This window comes from Nylanderia fulva, unplaced genomic scaffold (assembly GCF_048542155.1).
Source record: "Nylanderia fulva isolate GAGA-0341 unplaced genomic scaffold, ASM4854215v1 Scaffold16, whole genome shotgun sequence".
NCBI lineage: Eukaryota > Metazoa > Arthropoda > Insecta > Hymenoptera > Formicidae > Nylanderia > Nylanderia fulva.
The window spans coordinates 1658411-1676455 of NW_028189835.1; the positions used below are offsets into that span (position 1 = coordinate 1658411).

At 34.6% G+C, this 18045-nt stretch overlaps 2 pseudogenes; one reads left to right on the top strand and one right to left on the bottom strand.

Annotated features, from left to right (window-relative positions):
- The first annotated feature begins 7909 nt into the window (after nt 1-7909).
- LOC114940422 (uncharacterized) lies at nt 7910-14879 on the top strand (annotated as a pseudogene).
- A 990-nt stretch (nt 14880-15869) lies between these two features.
- Nucleotides 15870-17014, bottom strand: LOC114940201 (uncharacterized; annotated as a pseudogene).
- Between the last annotated feature and the right edge of the window lie 1031 nt (nt 17015-18045).

The following is an 18045-nucleotide window of genomic DNA, read 5'->3' on the forward strand; positions in this document are numbered from 1 at the left end:
GCTCTTTTTTCATCCCACTCATCTTGCCCTTTTGTGATAACGTGTTTGAAGTACAACGCATCGACAATGTAAGTCACGAGTTACAATTATTCACGGTGAACTGAAATGAAGTCATTCAAAAATATGCCTCAATTGACGGATAAATGCATATTATTTGACATGAAAATTTGACAAAAAACTTGAGGCATTTCTAAAGCATCCTCGAATCTTCCACAAATATTTTATTTAATTTTAATATATATGTTTATTTCAGTTCTCTTAATATATGTGTAATTAATATACTTTATTTAATATAATTAATATATTTTATCATGTACGAATTATATACTTGGAAACAAGCAAAATTCAGAAAAAAGTAATTAGTTCAATGGAAATTAATAATTCATTTTTGTCATAATAAATTCTAAAAAATACAATAAAATATATTTTTTACAAATTTTATCAATTAGAATTTTGTATACAATTAATAAGAATGCTTTTGAAATTTGCTTTAAATTATTCGACATCCTGTCATCGTCATAACACAAAATTAGACAGCATTACAACAATTGTAAAATCAATATTCTCTTATCATCTTATTATTTTAATGTTTTTTTTAATTTTCTATGCTTATCAAGATGCTCGACAAAAACAGTCAGAAAAGTCATTTTATTTTTCGTCGAAATTGCCAAATTTAGCCTATGTGTTTTCTATAAAAATAAATCTATAAAAATATAAATTATTAATATCTTAATTTTTGTGTAGTAGACGAATACATTTTCCATAAATATTACAGAAAATAGTAGTGCAAGTAAAGTAAATAAATTCATTCTGTGTAATAATCAAACTAAGTTTCGATTAGGAAGCCCTTGTAGATCGATCGATTCCCCTTAAATTGTCAATTTTATCTTGTTATACGGATAACGAACAAGTCCGTAAACAGAGCCTGATAGACGCTTAAAACAGACCCTTAATTGAATTCACACTTAGTCACTCTGCTTCGCTTACGAAAGAGCAAAGTCATCCGACACAGATTTTTTTTCTGCCTTCTGCACCCCCTTGTTTTGAATAACCTATTGCATCGCTACTACTTAAGTAAGAGATACAAAGTGACAGTAAATTAAATGTCAGATTGTTTGACGTTTACACTATGATGATTCTTCTATTTCATGAACTTATAAATTAATTCCTACGTCGTTTTAGAAGAAAAAAAATATTTGCTATGCATATCAATATTTTTTAGTACTTCTTTCGTCATTATATCATTGTCTTTCAACAAAATCGTATATCTTTTCTCTATTCTCAATTTTTTTTCTATTTAATCTCTTAATAATCGTATTTTTAAATATGATTAATATAATAATTTTCTAAATATTACCTCATTCTAGTAAAGAAACACTTTAGAATTATATATTGAAGAACGATCGTGCTTTGAAATATGTATTCGTTAAAATTATAATTTTTCGAGACTCTCTACACCCTTACAAATATTGTGGGTAAAGAGTATCCAGATAATTTTGGGACAATCTATTTTTGATTCGTTATTTCACACTTTAATAAATTTTTTGAGGCATCCATTTTGCCTCTGCCAATGTAACGCATGCAAGTTTCGGAGCTTCGTATTAAAAACATATTGTTTTCGCGAATCTTTAATATTTTACAATTGCATTAACAGCTGCTTATAAAATGTCGATGTGCTAAACCAAAATACTCATATTATACCATCTTACGTATGCAACATTCTACAAGGTCTTATCGTACTCGCTATTCTGCGCCTTCGTAGCCGAGTCGTTACATTATTCATGTTTAATATCATCAAGTATTTCATCCCCCTGACTAAAAGTAACCAGCCAGCCACCACCGGTGGCAGCGCTAATATTGCCAGGAGGGATGGACTCTGATGGACGGACAGCAACGATAACACCTTTGCACGGCATGTAAAAGGAAGCTTTTTTCAAAGGCGGCCCTCGAAATATATATTTAAACCTTTCTTGCTCCTTAAATTATTCTGTGTTCTACCGTCGGCACTCTCTAGTTCCGTTTTAAATAATTAAGAAATTTAATAATTTTGCGCGGGAGTTGCCAGCTAGAATTTTCTGCTTATACTTGATCGATTTTTAAATTAAAAAATACCTATAGAGAAATATTCGTAATTAATTGAATTAAAATAAATCAAAATTTATATGAAAAAGCTTATATATTTAATAATCTATTTTCGGAGCAGAAAAAGTAATTTGCTAAGGTTTTAATCTTATATTAATATGTTTTATAAAAAAGTACAAGATTAATATGTATATGTATATAAGCTTTTTCATAGATATATTATTTGTCTTTTATTATTTTCTAATTATTACGGATTATTATTTTTTATTATTCTAGACAATTTTTAAAAACTAAGAGTTTTAACAAGGCTCTGTAATATAAATATAAATTTAAAGATATAAGACAGGCAGTAAGAGCCAACTCGCGGATGACAGTGCGTTATCCTAACGAAACTAAATTTTTCGTTAGGATTAAGTATCTGTGCACAAGGCACCAAATTTTACTTGGTCACGGCCAAGATTTAAAATATGAATATAATAAATATTTAGCGAAAGGTCTCGGGTTCGATTCCCGATTCAGCGACTTTCGGATCTATATTTTTCTCTTGCATTTACTTATTTCCGTAGGGGGGTGAAAGGGTTATTGAAATTAAATCTCAAATATGAGATTATTTCATATTTTAAATCTTGGCCGTGACCAAGTAAAATTTGGTGCCTTGTGCACAGATACTTAATCCTAACGAAAAATTTAGTTTCGTTAGGATAACGCACTGTCATCCGCGAGTTGGCTCTTACTGCCTGTCTTATATCTTTAAATTTAAATTTTTAAAAACTTATTTCCATTAAACTAAAAATGACACTTCAAATTTGATTTCATTCAATTCAATTAATTACAGCTATGTGTTCATAGCCACTCTTTTTACTTCAAGATGGAATAAAACTCGGAACAACTAGCGGGCGAAATTTCTAAATTCTTTAATTATTTTTTCATTTTAACATATTCATAAAGAATCGAAATTTCATGAGACAAATAAAAAGAATATCGTGTTCTCGGCAGAGCGGCATCTTAATACCGTGAAGAACGCGCTAGCGTCATAAACATCATACATACACATATACACGAAGAGGAAGAGAGCGAGGCTTTTAATCCCGGTCGCGTCAAACAAAATGCGGAAATAGAGTCGAAAGGATGTTGGGTCGAAGAGGGATGAGGAAGAGAGGAAAGAGGAACGACGGCACGTTGTCGGCGTCCCGGCGTCGCCGGGGACAGACAAGAGAGAGAGAGAGAGAGAGAGAGAGTCGCCATCCCATCATCAGACTCGCAACCCCTCCGTTCCAATTCTGTCTGTGGGTCCGGCGCGATCGCTCCGCTATCTTCCCCCATTTTCACCCCCGTCTTCCTCCCGCGCTCTATTCACCCGATGCGGGGACCGACGGCGGCGAGTGAGTGGTGGTTCGGCATCATCCAACCCTGAACCGAACTCGCCGACAATACGCCGGAAATTTCAGCGAACCCGCTCGCCTCGCGGCTGACATCGGGGGCGCCGCTGATTTCCGCGGGGAGCTCCACCGTGTGTGCTCGGGGGTTAATATCGGGACGATGCCCTATCTCTCGTCGGGATACAATTGGATACTGTTATCGGTCTGTTGCTGCTCTTGCAACCCGATTCGCGCAATCGACGCGACGGATCGATTGATTTTCAAGTTGAAGAAAATTATGCATATATATGCGAATAAGAACGCGATCGGGAAAATAATTTTAACAATCAATAGATAATGCTTTTATTTAAAAAAAAATCAAATTGAATACTTAAAACGTCGCTAGTGGTATTTAAAATAGAAACGATATATTTAATTCAATAATAATATTAAAATTAAATATATATTAAACATTTTTGATGTTAAACGCAAGAATGAAAAATTGCGTTTAACATCAAAAATGTTTATTAATTTTAATTAATTGTGCCATTCTAGTTTTTCACTTGAAAAGGACCAAAAACAGATGGTCGAAACGTTGTGGAAATAAAATAAAAATTTTCTTGGCTAGTTTGGGTCGAATTAAATATATCGTTCCTATTTTAAAAAGAAATCTTATTTTTCTCCTTTTTTAAAGAGATTTTGTATTAATTTTGTTTTCTCGCGAACTACCACAGAATTTTCGAAATATAATTCTTTAAGAATTTTTATATAAATATGATAACGTTCACACGATAATATGTTTTGTGGCGTGAATTGATTGGAAAACAAATTTCTTACTTTTGCGACTTGTCACCTTTAGTCTGCCATCAAGGAACGTTATCATAGCCATTAGTCAACAGAATTATTGAGCAAATGCATAGATATCAAAAAAAAGCGAGCGGCCACGTGTAGTTCACTAAATATGAAAAAACAAAAGATATCAAGAATCAATGATTATATCATTTAACGATGGAGAGATATTTATGGAATTTAATTGAGAGATTCTTTGATATTTTGTAAAGTTTTTTTCCACACAAAGCATATTTATTTTTATTTCGATATGATATACACATAAGTTGGATAAGAAAACATATGTGTATGTATGTGAATCTTTCTATTATAAAATAAAGATGTGTTCGGAGTAAATTGGCAGGAAGTACATGGACAGATTCAAAGTCATCCTAGACCGATCAAAGATTGACTGATTTCTTGGTCGAGTCTTATGATATTCTCATTTTCCTGCAAAATTCCTTCGTGGACATCTTTATTTCATGCAATCTGCGAACGCATATATAGAGACAAAAATGTCTCATCCGACTCCAAATCTTTTCATAAAAAAACATTCTTTGTTATATAATTTTTTTTTTAAATATATATTAAATGTCAAAGTGAAATATGTATATCTCTTGAAATCAAATTTCACAGAATGATGTAACAACAATTAATTGTCGTCCAGAAATAAAACACTGACCATTTCACTTTTAAAGAAAACAGTTTTTGACATTTCCTTTTATATTGTGTAGACTGACGAATGTCATTTTTCTTCTTCTTGTGACATTTCATTATTAACCTTTTTCTCTAAGCATTAACAGAAAGCCAATTGATTTTTCTCGGTAGGTCGCCTACTGCAGCCTACCTTATTTCAAAAACTTTTTGAAGAACGAAAACTGGGTTAGGCTGTAACGCACACCAACACACACTTACACACACACGCACATGTGCAATCCATGGAATAATCAACAGCGCTTGGGCTCTCACTAGTGAAAGAAGAAAGGACGAAGAAAGTTACCAACAAGAGTCCAATCGCAGACGTGGTATTGTGTTCGGGCGGTTGCAGCGGCAACGGCAGCAATGCCGCCAGCATCACCAGGGGTTGCTGAAAGAGAGAGAGAGGAGCAGAGAAAGAGTGAGACGATCTCGCGAAGAAAGAGGCGGAAAAGAGGAGAAAAGAGAGAGGGAGAGATGGGGAAACAGAGAGGCAGAAGGACGAAGGGAGAAAGAGCGGTACGCTGCATGGCTCTTCGTAGCTATCATTAATCACGTTCTCGTGTCACGGCTAGCACCACGCCGCCAGGGGTACCTTACTAAGGGTATACGGCATGGTATGGGGCTACTAAGGGGAGGGCCAGGATGCTCCCGCTCTTCTGATCACGCTGAAGACCGAGAGCAGCCAGCCTCCGCGGACGACACGGAGACAGGACGATTACCATTATCGTCGCCCGCAAGAACCGGGCGCGTGAATAATATTGCGCGAGACATTATCGCGCACGCGTGAACGCCGGATGATACTGAGATTATATTCCCTATATACGTGTTCGAAGCCTGTCATTACACGCGACGAACGCGTATATATACCCGCGATAAATCGGAAAACGATGGTTTTAAAGGAGATTGCTTTTCCCAGAACGACGTAACGTGAAGATTGGAGTGCTGGAATTGTCCTTGTGCAGGTGTCTAAAGATCCTTTTCATAATTGGATTCGTTAATTAACACTAGTATTTTTAAATGACATTGCATGAGCGTTATCTCATCGCATGTGTGCGCTAAACAAAGGAACACATATGAACTTTCGAGCCTGCAGTCTGCTGCGAATCTTCATTGTTCGTTGTCATATGCGAAAAACTTGCGAAAGTGACAGACTAACTTTCTTACGCAATACGATCTTCGAACTCCCGTGTCCAAATGCTGTCAGTTTAGGCATTGTTTCGCTAACCCCTTGCCCGACAGTAGACGGTCATAAATAAGTCACTGGCATGCCTTCGTGCTCCCGTTGCAGAAAGATTTATTTGCACGTGCAGGTACTTTGCAAATTGCCGTGACGGAACGTGAAAGTTGATGGAGGGCACTCCTTTTCTTTATTTCTTCGTAGAAAAAGTGCCCTTCTCCTCCCTTGTAACTACTAGTATGTAATAACATTATTTATCGAGAGAAATATTACAATTTGAAAATCTAAATGAGTGCGAAATATTTTAGGGGATGATTCTTTGTCGAAAATTAAGGGGAGTTTCTTATATAAACGTATACTCTTATTATATCCCTCCCCGTGAAGTTACATTTTTCTAAAGAGGGAGATAAAAATATTAAGTTTCTATTTTTTCTAAAAAAGATATTAATAAATATCCTTTTTATTAGTGAAAAATATATTTGAGGAAAAAACATAATTCAACAAAGAATGATCTAAAATTTTTCGCGCTTATTTAGACATATATATGCAAAACGTGTTGTTAATCTGAAAAGATATATGAATTGAAAAAATGTTTTAAATATATACGGGTAGAAAAAAAGAAACAGCGGTCTGCTGAAAATTATTTCACGGTATAACTTTCATTCGCAATGTCGGACTTGCTACGCGTAATGCGGAAAAAAAATTGCGATCTTCTTACAGATATACGAAGATACTCTCGATAATAGGATGAAACTAAATAATCATTGCTTTCGGTCTTATGCATGGAACATGCAGGGCAACGGGCGTTTGCCACGGTGAAGGATGAGCATGCGTGATTCCACACACACGGCCCAACTCCTAATTACTTGGAGATAAATATCACTCGGCGCTTGCGAATAGCGTGCTCCTGCAGCGCCGTCTGAAAGATCGTCAGTCAAACCGGGTGAGCTGCGGTTGGATGTTATCGCGAGCTGTAGTAATCTTTAATTATACTGATTTTGGGCTAAAGATGCATTTAAAACGCGAAGTGAAAGCAGTTTAACTCGCTTTTTCACCATGGTTCACACCGACACCCATGCTAATCATTTTTTGTTCTTTTGCAAATGATGCAATTATTTTATGTACAAATTTTATGCACTTCCGTATAAAGTCAGCATATCTTAAAAATTATTTTATTTGTAGACAGTAATTAACGAATAATGGCACGCACACGTAAAAACTGTGTTTTGATAAAAATGTGTTTAACATTTTTTTTCTATAAAAAGTATAATTAATATCAATAACTACAATTTATAATTACTAAAAAGTTGTCCAAGTACTTTATAAGCAATGTGCGAAAATAATTCTCTATAGATTAGATTATTAGATAAAAAGCTTAAATGCACATTTATCGAAACCATTGTTTTCCAATTTCTCTGTTTTAATCTAATTTATTTTCGATTAAAATAAAAGCATCTTCATTCTAAGAGAGAATTCAAAAATATCTCTATCTAATAATATCAGTGTATAAGGTATTGTTCTCCTAATTAAATTAATAGTTAGAGTAAGCTACACGGCGCATAACATTAATCCTCATGGTATTAGTAACACGTTGAAGACTTGAGCCGAGATCCTGAAGAGAAAGAGGAACGCAGAGAGATGTCGAGAGAGAGACGAGAGAGAAAGAGAGAGAGAAAGGAGAGCACTGAGAGAGTCTAGAGGACGACGACACTAAGAGTTCAAGCCACGTTAAGGTTTCAGGATAGCAGGATATTATACCTTCAGAATGGTAGACCAACCGGAAGGAGATGAGAAGTGGAGCATAGCTGGGAATACTGGAAGAGGCACTTTGAAGTGTCCAAGAAGGGTAGGTTTATATATCCACCCTCTTTCTCGTCGCTTTCTCCCTTCTCCCTTTCTCTCTTTTATACTGTATTCTACACACCCTTTCTCCCACTCTTTATCACTCCCGCTTCCTTTTTTATACCTTTTCCCTTTTTTCTTCCTTTCTTTCTGTTCTTCTTCTTCTTTGTCTCTTTTTCCTCTTCGATTTCCTCCTCTTTATCGATCCTCTCACTCTCAAGTCTCAAGATCTAAAATAAATGATTATCATAGATTACTCCTCGAATATGTTGACAGCTTATAATGGCGAAGTCACGTTAACCCACTAATGCGTCATTGAGAGGCATAGTAATTTTCTATTCATCGATCTCTATCATCCAACAGCTCTCTAATAAATTTTTTCCTTCAAAAAAATTCTGCAGTAAATTTGGGCTTGATGTATATAGATTGGGTAAAGTACGTATATAGGTATGTATAATGCAATTCAGCGCGAATGATTTTTTTTTAGACAACTGTGTTAGCATGCAACCCGGTAGTACCAGGAGAACGCCGGATATTACGACAGCTGATGGGGACAGAGCTCGTGGAACGATCAATAATATAATACCACATCGCCCCAGGTACCACCATGCTATCACACCATCAAACATCGTGCCTCCCATACCTCGAGATCTGTTTAGCCTTTTCATCCACACACGCGCTATTGCATGCTCTTTTTTTAGAATTAACGCGAATGTCGAGTTCTGTATGTTAGAGCCAAAAAACATTTCCTCGCGAAATAAATAAATATCAAGGAAAGAAGTAATCTTATTAGAAAAACATTGTTTTCGAAACAATACATATTGTTGTTGAAGAACAATACTGTAAATTTATTAACTTGATGAATTTAATTAATTTTTCAGTATGCTTAATAATAAAATTAATATATGTAATAAAATAAAAGATTATCACATGCATATAGAGGATGTATTTATTAAATATTTATGAATTAATTATTTATAAATTAAATATCTATTGGTGAATCTATTAATTTTGCTACATTATCAAACTTGATAAAAATCTTATAAATATCACTTCTCTGTGTAATTGTACGGTTTAATATAAGTAAAATATTTTTAATGATAAAAACAAAAAGACTGATTTACTAAGATGTAGATTTATCACGTTTGTATACTAACAATAAATATTCTTGATATTTTTATCAATCTTAATATCATTAAAAAATAAGAACTGACGTGACAATTGTGTAACTTAGAAATGATAATATCTTATAATAATATCAGAAATTATTAACATTTTTAAGCTTCTATTATTTTCTTGCTTTAATTAATTTTTTATATATTTGCATAACTTTATGCAACTTCTAATTTTTTATTTTGTACAAGAATATATTTCTTTATAATATAAAAAAGTGATTATAAAAAACATTGCCTCCGACCTTCGATTTGCATTGTTCAAAGTAAGTAATTTTAATATGTCGAAAGTTGCAAAAAACTTAAAAAATGACAAAGCTTTCTTCAAATTCTACTAACGATAGCTTACATATCGACGCATTGCTTCTACACTTTCTTCCAGACATTTTAGTGACATCTAGTTTCACGAATAAGCGGTATCGAGAAGTGAAGAATTCGAAATCTTGTACACACTTTCTTATACTTACCTTACGTTTTTAAAATATATACACAAATTATATAATTAATTAACATTTACTTTATAGCATATGATTGTTGCAGCTTTGTTTGTTAAAAATATATTTGATCTTGCAGATTGTATTCAATAGTGATGAAGAGAAACCTAAGAACGCTATCTCGACGTTTTTCGCGGGATATACATCTGCAACCATTTAGACACTGCCGGTAAAATCACTGTTTGTAATATATTTTTAATGCATATTTGTATTATATTCATATATTGTAGATCAAGAATAAATAAAAAAAAATTTTGATAATTTTAATTGTATATTTTATTGTACTATACTTAATAATAATTATTTATTGACACATTATGATATATAAAATAAGATCGATTAAATTAAAAAAATTATTTCATTCTTTGATTGTTTTAAGAAAAATTGATTTTATTAAAAATTATTTTTTCTCTTTTTTTTCTTTCTTAATAAATAATTATATTTATATATAAATGGATGTTTCAAAATATTCAAATAATAATATTAATGATTATAATATATAATGGAATAGAAAAAAATATATGCAGCTAATAAAATGTAAATGTAGTTCATATATTTGAGACGTTATTTCTTCAAAATTTATAAATGTAGTATAGTGATTTTAACGGCAGTAAAATGGATACGGCTACATAATTCCAAACAGATGCAGATGGCAGTACTGAACAGAGTTTGATAAGAACCTTGTGTAATGAAAAATATCGGGATGGCTGCTTTAAAGAAAAGGATTCGTTTTTTGTTATTAAATCTAAACTATAATTTTTAAGGAGATAAACACGTTTCATTACGTTCAACGAGATGTTATTACGTTTTCTTCTTCGTTGAAATTTATTTTTATTTTAGTGTCTAGAAATTTCACATATATCTTTGTCTCATGAATTTTTCAAAAATTAAAATTGAAAAACAAATTATAAGTCGCAGTAAAAAGTTTTAATATTGAAAATGAAATTAATAAATAAGATACATCCATATTATACGTATTTATCATATCATATATTCTTCTTAATATAAGTAATAAATAATATAAGAACAATAATACAGGGTTAGCATAAATAATTCATCAGGTTTTAAAACATTTTTTATTTAGAAGTATAAGATTTACAAAGGTGGGTGATACATGAAAAGATGTGTACTTCTAAATAAATAAGTGTTTTGAAACCCGATGAAATATTTAACTCTGTATAAATAAAAACAGCTAAAATATTCTATACAAACAATAATGTGATTATCAAAATATTATAATTTTCTTATTATATATAACCAATTTCAATATTTTGTAAAGTACTTAATAGAATTAGTTTATGTTGACATTATCGTTATATATCGACATATTCTAACAGTGATGACACTATAATATAACACATTATGCAAAAGTGAATCACAATTTCAATCTATCATTATATATTTTATTTAGTTATAATTTATAATATTACATTACACTTGTAGCAAGGAGAAAACTCTAGTTCCATAAAGTCTGATAAAAATATACGCGATTTATATAATATTTATTATACGATATAATTATATTATATTATAAAAATTATATTTATACGTATTATAATTATAATATAATATGATTAATATAATATAATTATTTTTCTTTGTATTTATAACTTTTGAACTATTTTAGTAAAACAGGTATTTAAACTAATCTGCAGATTCTCGGATGTTTATGCATTGTTTACATAAGTACAGCATCACTCATTGCAATCTAGAGTCGCGTGGCATGTCATCCGTAAGATACCTGTAGAGTCGAGCTTCTGATATTTACATTCTACAAAAGCCCGGATCTACAGGGTAGATCACGAATGTGCCTATTCTTTGCAACCCCTTTCTCGCGCGGTTTCCACTTAGTTGTAATCTGCAACAAAATGTTTACCATTTAATACGCTGCCTCCGATATCTTAACCAATCATATTTATTAAAATTAATTAAAATGTTTTGTACAATTTCGCTTTGTACAAACATGTGATTTCTCGCCTCGTATAATTTTCAGAAATCATAATATATATATATATACAATAATCAGATTAAAAAATAATCTCGCGCAGTACAATTTAACAGATCAGATATCCGATACACTAACTAGGCATCTCTTTTTTCCTTTCGATAGAGAAAGCATTTGGATTCAGATGGAAGAGGGATAAAAAAAGTTTTAAATCAATTGAAGTGGGATTTAAACGCGAGTAATGGACATGACCATTTAAAGCCACGGCAGATTAGAAGTCAAGCTCTGGCCGCGCCACCGTACGTGACGCCGGAAAATCTCCGCTGAGAGATACAGGACGTGACCCGGCATGCACATCCGGAGTATGGTTAAAGGAAGCCGTGAATTATAATAGCGCCTACCTGACGTGATTACCTTTCTGCGATTTTAATGCTTGATTTAGGCCGACATTACGCTGCGATTCTCTATCCGTGGTCGTATCGGATCGATTCTCGTGGATTTTTTTCTTTCTTTGAATAAAACACGATATTATGTATTTGTTAATAATGTAAAACATACGTTGAATGTTTTTTTTTTTTCAATATTTGCATTCAGAGACATTCACGTGCCGCCATGTTTTCATGTTTGTATGAATATTTTTCGAGGGCCAATATCTGAGATATCATCCTCTTTGAATAATACAGGCAAAAATGATCGAATAATACTTACATGTTTTGCGTGTTTGTATATAGAAACTTTGTGAGATTTTTTACAATTGTTTCATATATATTGAGAGATGCTTGCCGAAATCCATTGGAGTACGCATATGTGGTTCTAAAAACCGGAAACAATTGAAAATGTAATTTGCAAAAGGAGAACTGAGGTATATATGAATTTTATAATTAATATGAGGTTGATATGTGACTTCACTAACTAATACCTACTCTTACTGTTATGAAAACTGTTTTCTATTGAAATATCATAAACGTACAAGATATAAATATGCGTCATAACAAACATAGATGCAACAGGACTACTAATCGTTTGTCGTTACAGTTAAAATCATCACACTAAAAGATTATATGAGATATTTGTGAAAAAAGGTATCACATTAAACGTACGAAAAATCATGAAACATGCCAGTAGAAATCATGCTTGAATCATAGAAGATAGAACTATATACGTAATATATACATATACACGTGGTTACATGTATGCGATATTTGTACACAACCAATATACCTTACAGGTACAAGATGATAGAAGAGAGTTTGGATTAAAAACGATCATGCTAAAATAATTGTCGTGCGCAAATAATTCGTAATATTGAACGATCGCAATCTCCGTTAGCGCAAACCGTGTAAACATACATTCGGCATTAAATAACGATGCAAAACATATTTGTACGAGCAAACCAACCATCACACATCCATACACATTTGGCACACATTTATAACACGCTCGCTCTTGGCGGAGAGAGTGTCTCGTACAGAGAGAGATAATTACATCATTGAACAAACTGTATACAAATTCTCGTGGGTGAAGAGACAGAGAGAGACAGAGAGAAAGGAGAGAGACACTTAAACCGCTCGCAAAAAATACAAATAAACACTGACTGAATTTTGGCATTATCGCACGCTCGGATTCTCTATCCAAGGGGTTGATCTGATGGATTTTGTCACTATAGAGGCTCGCGCGCCCAGTTTAAGTTCGGTCAGGACGACGAGAGAGAAGTCTGGACGAGACGGAACCCGGGATTTTTTTTCTCTGAGATTTTCTCGGGGGGCACACAGGGGGCACAGAGAGCGAAAGAGCCCAACGCGGGCCAACGCCCCTCTAAACCAAACGCTGTACCGCCGACTGTCCTTTACGACTCGACAAGATATTCGGCGACAAGCGAATCCTCGAGTTGCGGGGCGTCTCTCCCACGGCTGCCCGGGTGAAGCCAGGGGCTTTCTCCGGATTCTACGATGATTGGACCGCGCGCACCCTCACTCCGATACGGGGGATGCCACGGCAGGGCCGTAGGTTCTCTACCAGGGTGCCTCTCCGCAGCATCCCATTTCGCGATTTCGTGTCTATGTTATTAGCGGCGAGAACGTTCCGCGAGCGCGAACGACGTTTATTCTAATCGATTACCCGCCAATAATGTAAGTATTGACACCCTTTGTCGATTTGTCTTCGTAATCGGATTTTATTACCGTCGCGTACTCTTCCTCATAGAACTCTCCTTCGCGGATGTATCAAGCTTGTTAATCAGGATGCGGTCGAAAATTCTTTTATTCTTTTTTTTTTTTTTTTTTAGGAAAGACGACATCAACGAAAGCTCTGAATCGCGAATAATGAAAATTCTTAATTCAATAAATTATATCTCCGGGCTAATTAATTTTTTCTTCTCGTTCGTTAAAGAGGGAATGTAAATAGTATTATTACATCGATCAAATATAGGTGAAAGATTAAATTCTAAAGCTATTAACTACTCGATTTGTACAAGCCAACGAAACGTATGAAAGATATTGCTACAAAATAATTGATTATTAATTATCGCTATCTTATGAAAGATTCGACGTCATATTCGCACGTCAGTCTACCTGCGCGAAAGGGCCAAAACAAATGTACCGAAAATAGTTGAAAATTTATGTGCAACGATCCGTCGCTCGCACGCCAAATCGATAAAGCCTTTCTATATCACGGGAGATATTCTTCAATAGTAAAACTTGCATAAATCTTGGAAATGTCAAGGACTATCGACGGCCTGGAAAAGGATAATTTTGCGAGCGCGGATAGACGCGACGCATTTGTCACGCCTTTTTTACAATAATTACATCCTTGAATTTAAATAAAATTATTAAGCACCCCATACAAGTTCCTTCGTAGATCATTGTGCAGATCTAGATCAATCTGAGAAGATTAGAATTCAGATCTTAAAGGAGCCTCCATTTCATTTATTTACCAATGGTATATATCGAAATCTTGCAGAAACGGTGTCTAAAGATGTTAAAGGATTTACCGGAACTTAACCAAGTGACAGGCATAAAATATATCTCGGATACATACATGAAGCTTGCGAAAGGGGCAAAAACGGGTACTTTTGATAAGTTTATCAACCAAGTTGGATGGGACCGATTTTCGCACAGCCGTCCCTGTGCTCGTTGACGTTCGGTTCGAGTCGTGCAGTCTCGGCCCGGAGTCCCTGTCAACCGAGCCGCTAGAGAAAGAGAGACGCAAGACCCAGGGGCCACCCTTCGTCTCATCATCTTTTCGCGCTCATAGCTGGGCATATCTGGTCTGAGCCAGGCCTGGTCTCCTCTCCTCTGCTTCTCGAGGAATCGCCTGGAAAAGGTCCCTTTACCTCGCGGGACTCCCTTTCCGCTCCCCGCGAGCGCCAAAGTCTCCCAATGACGTAGCTTCCGTTCCTTCTCCGTTCTAGAGCGACGTATTGATCGTCTCTCTGCTCCTGAAGCTGCGGAGGCTGACACCAGAGGGAAACGAACAGCGGAGAGAGAACGTGTCTACGGCGGAGGGTGAGGGTTGTGCCGTAGAGCGTGCCTCTGTCGACGCTTAGAGACGGAAGGAGACGGGAGGAGTTGGCCCGTGTGTATATATGTATAACAGATAGAAAAAGTTAAGTAGAAGGAGAGAAAGGATACGCGCGAGCTCGCGCGCGAGGGAACGTTTTAAGGCGGAGGACTCGAATCGCGATAAGATGGGAAAAAATTGAGTAGATATAGCGATGAGAGGCTGTACGTTTTCTCTTTTCATCAATAATATTGCTGCTTAAAGGACGGATGAATAATAAATGACGAACGAAGAAAATCATTAGAGATAGGAGGACATTTTGACGGGGGATAATTTTGAAAATTATGAAAAGGGATGCTTGAAAAATATTTTTCTATATTTTCCTCGATAATGGATATAGTATTTAAGAAAATTAAAAGTAAAGAGAGAAGAGGAACGCAAGCGACATTATTGCCACGTATCAATACGCAATGGAATAAAAAAGTTGAATAAGGGAGTACGTTTTCTCTTTTCGTCAATAATATCGCTGCTTAAGGGCGGATGAATAATAAACGACGGACAAAGAAAATCATTAGAGATAGGACATTTTGACGGGGGATAATTTTGAAAATTATGAAAAGAGATACTTGAAAAATATTTGTCTATATTTTCCTCGACAATGGATATAGTATTTAAGAAAATTGAAAGTAAAGAAAGAAGAAGAACAAGCGACATTATTGCCACGTATCAATACGCAATGGAATAAAAAAGTTGAATAAGGGAGAACTAATTCGATAAATAGCGACCACATTATTCGTCTCTCCATAACATCAGCCGCACGTCATATACCACTCAACTACCTTTCCACCTGTCATTCTCTACTCACACGCAATATGTCTTCCTAAAGTTTGCTTACGTCTCATCATCGGGTGAAGTTGCGCCGTGGATGAAGCCCTGACAACAACGTGAGGATCTCTGTCTCCTGATCATTCCGGAACTTTGAGCAGGTCTTCATCAAACCAATCAGCTTGCACTTCGTGCGCAGAGTGACTAGACACCTGAACAGAGATTAATTATTAGAATAAATGTGTATAATTATGACATATAATTTATGTATCGTACATTAATGGTCAATTAATAACGGTCATTAATACCTTTCAGTGTCCGTCACAGCGACTAATTCCATATACGATTGCACAAAAGTCAGTCGTAAAAAAATATATAATCTTGATCAATACTTCATTATTCGCGCACGTCTCCCCTTTTAGCGTTATAATACGGAATAACCGAAAATATATTTGGCTATGCGTCTGCGTTCCCAGACGCCGCTTACAGACGAACCGTAATGTAGTTCACGCAGTAGCTGCGTATTTATTGATTAATTCACTAAAGGTCATAAAAGACCGCTTATAGTTCAGCGCGACAAAAGAGAACTAACGTATTGACAGATAAAACTCTAGTAACACGCTAACAATTTGTCTTTTTCAGCTAAACCCTCAACGAAATATTTCAATCGCATGCTATTAAAAAATATTACACATTTAAAAAAAAATTTTGTCACTCGTGCAAAATCAAATGTCAAATAAAAAATTGCACAATTTTATTAATACGTATAAATTTTTGAAAAATCGATCAAGATTATAATCCAAATGATTGGAATTGCGAATATTAATGAGAGATTTTTAAAAAAATGCGAATACCTTGCACAAGATTTATTCCCGCAAGCGTGTCCCATTCGTGTCGCGCTTTGTACGTTCGGAAAGAAGCCTTGTCTTCGACTGGCACCACCTATCGTATCGTGGAATGTGTTTAGAAGGAATGAAGGTCTGAGCGGCATGCCTGGAATAATAATCCAATAGCCAGTCGATTTCCTTTCCTGTACTTGAACACGCGATAGCCGGATCTCTGCATGCATTCGTAGCTCGCGAGAAATTTGAATCTGAAAACGGAATTGCGTGCCATAAAAGAATCGACAGCGACTTCATTCGGTATAAATCGAATTACTCTATATGCGATTGTTACGTGATCGATTCGACAGCGCAAACAGGTCATTGAATATTTTTTTATTTTTTTTAATTACGTTAGTATTGTTAAAAAGTTTGAAATTTAATTTAATTCTTGCCTTTTAAAAAGATTAAAAATTAATCTACCTTCGTGTATTATTATACACGAGAAAGAGGCGATGTAACGGATCTGTGTGTTCGAGGAATATGTCTCGTTTTCAGAATTTCTAATATAGTTAAAGAGTCCAGGGAATTGCGCGCAGGCAGATTTTCTACGCGATAGATATATATAAGCCGGCGTAATTAAAAGCTTAAACGATTAAGCTAATGTTATTGAGATGAATCTGAAGCGAGTTGGGCGGGTTAGGAACTCTAACAAGAAATTGCAACATTGCCCTATAGAATTCAGGTTTCTCTTTTGCGCGTCTATCTTTAAAAAAAAATGCCTTTGCTGCAGTTAAATTGACTCGCATACATCGATAAAAATATCGCTAAGTGCATAAATAAAATAATATGAAAAAACTGATCAAGGATTTCATATATTAACAATATTATTTAAACGTTCCAATAATAATTGACTCATTAATAGAATTTAAAAAAATGGAAATCGGATTTAAGATCGAACAATTAAAAGAAATAGTACATTTATAAATAAGCTTGTTTAAAAAGATTGCATAATTAATAATTTTAATTAATTAATTTGATTTTTTGTTTTTTCTTTTGCAATTCATTAAAAAAGTTAGACACAAGAGAAGAAAAAAAAATTGCTGTCCTTTTTAATATCCCAGCTATGACCCGCCGTCATAGATCGCTATAAAAACTTTCTCAGGACTCGTGATATGCTTTACTTGCCACAATGCAGCCACGTGCCAAGATGTTCGGAAGCTTTCGAAATACCCTTTTATCCGTTAAGAGTAAAGTGAAGTTACACTCGTGAAGAAAGTTGAGAAAATCCATAGAAAGATCTA